Raw genomic sequence first — 3,911 nt, 5'->3', positions numbered from 1 at the left:
TTCTTGGATTATTTGCTCAGCATACAGGTTAAATAAGTATGGTGAAAGCATACAACCTTGTCACACACCTTTCTTAATTTTAAACCATTCAGTGTTCCCATGTTCTGTTTAAACAACTGCTTTGTGGTCCAGGTACAGATTCCTCATGAACACAATTAAGGGTTCTGGAATACTCATGTTTTCCATAGCTTGTCATGATCCACACAATCAAAAGCCTTTGCATAGTCAATAAAGCACAGGTAAACATCTTTCTGATAGTCTCTGCTTTCAGCCAAGATCTATCGGACATCAGCAATGATATTCTGACCCATATCAACCTTGTATAGGGTTTCCAAGGAGCAACTGGTGAGCTTGCACCACTGACCTTGCAGTTTACATGATTTTGCAGTCTGATGCATTAGCCCACAGCACCACACCAGGTGGTAGTGTGGAGTTATTAAAAAGACTGTTCGTGACCTCTGCCTGGACTTCCCTGTAGACTGGATTCCTGATAGTCACTACACTGATCCAACCAGTGACTTCATGGGGACAACCTCAATCTTCTTCCACACAGTCCATTTATCAATCATGTCCCTGTGCCCTGAGAGATGACTGCCCCAAGAAATTCCAATTTACTTAACCTACCTATGCCCCAGTTTCTGCATGTGTAAAACAGGTATCATAGCTGAAATGTAGTTGTTGCTGTGAAGTTGTTAAGTGCCATCGAGTTGGTTCTGACTCATAGCAACTCTATATAGGGTTTCTAAGGAGTATCTGATGAGTTTGAACCACCGACGGCCCTTGGGTTCAAACCGACCTTGCAGTCCAGTGCTTTATCCCACAGCACCACCCCACAAATATATTTAATCAACATTTATACAGCAACAATAACGTATCTACATTGGAGGGATCCTGGTATGGTGCTGTAAGATAATCACTGGACCTCTAACCACAAGTTTGGCAGTTCAAACCCACCAGCTGCGTCTTGGAAACCCTTTACAGAGTGGCTATGAGTTGAGATCACCTTGATAGCACTTAACTAGAACAACAGCAACATATACAAATTGAAGTTAAAAAAAAAAAAAAAGCATGGACAACTTCATTGACATTCAGCAGTATTCTCAAGAATCTTTCAAGAACCTAGGCAGTGTGGAATGTAAAATTGAGAAGAATCTAAGGAAAATCAGAAACCTGGTTTTCAACTGCATTTTGACCTGAAATTGGAATAAGAGCACCAATAATAAGTAGTTCACTGTCCTAAGGTATCTGCTGTCCTACTCCAGACTCTGGAATTATTTTTCTGTCATGTTGAAAGCAGAAAGAAATATGGGTCTATCAGCTCTTAAGAAGATGTCTTTAAAGGAAGCAGAAGTATTCACCATGAAGACATTTTAATACAAGATTCTGGGAGGTTTTGATACCTTCCACCATATTTTTCATTTGGTACCAATATTATGAGACCAATATTATGGTCTCTAATTTTTAGATATTATTTCATTTGGTACCAATATTATGAGACCAATATTATGGTCTCTAATAATTAGAGACCAATATTATGGTCTCTAATTTTCTCTAACACTTGTATGTGATAATCATAATATGAAAATAAAACCTGAAATCAATTACTGATTAGTCTGTAGTTCCGTTGAATGCATATGAGTTAGTCAAAGAGCAATTAAAAAGGAAAAACCATGAAACTCAAGAATTTTTGCTGTGCAGTTTTCAAAACTGTTCAGGGCTTATGCTTTGATGTGAGGCTATTAGTTTTATGAATTATATTTAAAATCATATACTTAATATTTCAATATATCTGCATGTTTTCCTTTGGTAAGGAAACATTTCGGCTTGATAAAATTGTCTCTAAAGTTTTGAATCTTTAGAATTAAAATTTAACCATATGTCCTTGCTTGTAATCTTACTAAAAAATCCTATTTCCTTTGCATGTAATTTAGTATGGATTAGAGTGGGATGTTTTTGACTATCACATATTTTTATGATTTTATTCATTATTTGCAATGTTATTGTTATGTGCTGTTGAGTTGTATACGACTGACAGCGACCCTTTATACAATTTCTGAAGAGCAACTGGTGAGTTTGAATCGCCTTGTAGTCCAGTGCTTATCCTACTGTGCTACACATCTACTACTTAAATGGCAGAAAAACATTATAAAACTTTTCACAATTTATATAAAGTTTATAAGCATCCAAAATAATAATATATATTGTTTAGGTATAAATATTCTAATACATACAGCATATGTGATTTTAAATACAAAGAAATGCTTACATAAAATAAAGCCCAATTAAGAAAACCTCGTTGAGAATGAGAAAAGCATAAATAACAGTTCTTTAATACAACAATTTTAGAATTAGACCTATGGAGTAGGTAAAAATTAAAGAGGATATGGAGAAATCGAACACAAAGAACAAATGCATTAACATTGAAATATTGAGAGTCTTGGAAAGGGGGAAAACTTTTCACTTGCTGCTTAGATACAGCATTCTCTTCTGGTCTCCAAACAGAATGACCGAAGAATATTGTGCTATCGACTATAAGCCTGCTGCAAACATTTCTTGAACATATATGATGTGCCTATAGTAGACATGAGAGGAAATGAAATAAGAATTGTCACTGAAATAATTTCCATAAAAGATATTACTGAATCCTAGTGTTAGAAAGACATCTACTGTTTCCAGAAATTACATTCAGTAGAGAAATCAAGCGTGTCATCCTGACTGATGTTTGCTTTCCAAACACAAGGCGTGTCCCTCCTGGAGTTGCAGTTCCCAGAATAACCTCGGCTCAGCGCTGAGGATGTCAGACTCTCACTAAAGCCCAGTTCAGCCCTGAGCTGCTTCTCAGAACCTCAGGTATATGCAGAGTCATGTTCAAGTTGAATATTTCTTCTCCAATCTTCTAGGTGGAAAGTATCTCCAGGCTGTCATCGTCTGTGAGAGAAACAAAGCAGCATGAGGAGATAGGGGTCAGCCCTTTATTTGATTCCCTCCTCCCAACTTTAATCTGAGGGCTTCCATCTCTCATTTCAGGTCTAATCTCCCCGGACAAGTAACCTTAGAAGATTCCCAGAGACTTACATTTGATGGGATAATTCTGGTGGCCTTTATTAGCCATCTAAATTGAACACAGCCATCCAAAGGAGTACATGTCTCATCCTCTTGGGTTTCTTGTGTACAGCACAAGGACCGATCATCCAGACTACAGAAATGGAGACTGAGAGTGACAGTTCTCCACATCCATGCAACTTCAAATTAGAATTGCAACTACTCTGTCTGTCTTTGTGGACCAGTCATCATTCCCCTGGCTCCAAAATGATTCATGGCCCTGCTTCATGTTCTTAGAAAACACATTAGAGCCAGGAAATGTCCCTTCAGCTGTTTCTCCTAGTAAGAACCAGCCCAGGGAAGGCCAGACCTGCTTTAAAAGACACTCTTGTTGCAAAGTCTTCCTGTTGACTCTTCCCCATTCATCAATGATGTACCCAGCGATCTGTGCTATGTAGATTCTACCACGTGTGTAGCAGAGAACCTTCCATAGGGGTGTCAATCATGTAGGTCTCCTCTCTGGTCCCCAGAGTAGAGATGTGTAAACAGAGCAAAAGAAAATAGTGAAAAATAAATAGTAAGAAAAGGAATGCTAGCACATTTATCTGTGCAGATCCCCCAGTTTTCTGCGATGGGAGTTTTCTGTTGACCCTATATCTGCTCACTCCCATTTAAAATGATTGCTGGTACATAGATCAATGGAACAGAATCGAGAATCCAGAAATTAAAGCATCTACGTACAGCCAATTGATCTTCGACAAAACACCAAAAAAATATGTCCCATGTGGAGGGGATAGTCTCTTCAACAGACAGTGCTGGCAGAATTGGAAAAAGATATGCAAAAGTCTGAAACAAGACCTTCACCTCAC

The sequence above is a fragment of the Chrysochloris asiatica genome, unplaced genomic scaffold (assembly GCF_000296735.1).
Source record: "Chrysochloris asiatica unplaced genomic scaffold, ChrAsi1.0 scaffold00156, whole genome shotgun sequence".
Classification (NCBI taxonomy): domain Eukaryota; kingdom Metazoa; phylum Chordata; class Mammalia; order Afrosoricida; family Chrysochloridae; genus Chrysochloris; species Chrysochloris asiatica.
Note: the sequence above shows the minus strand (reverse complement) of the source record.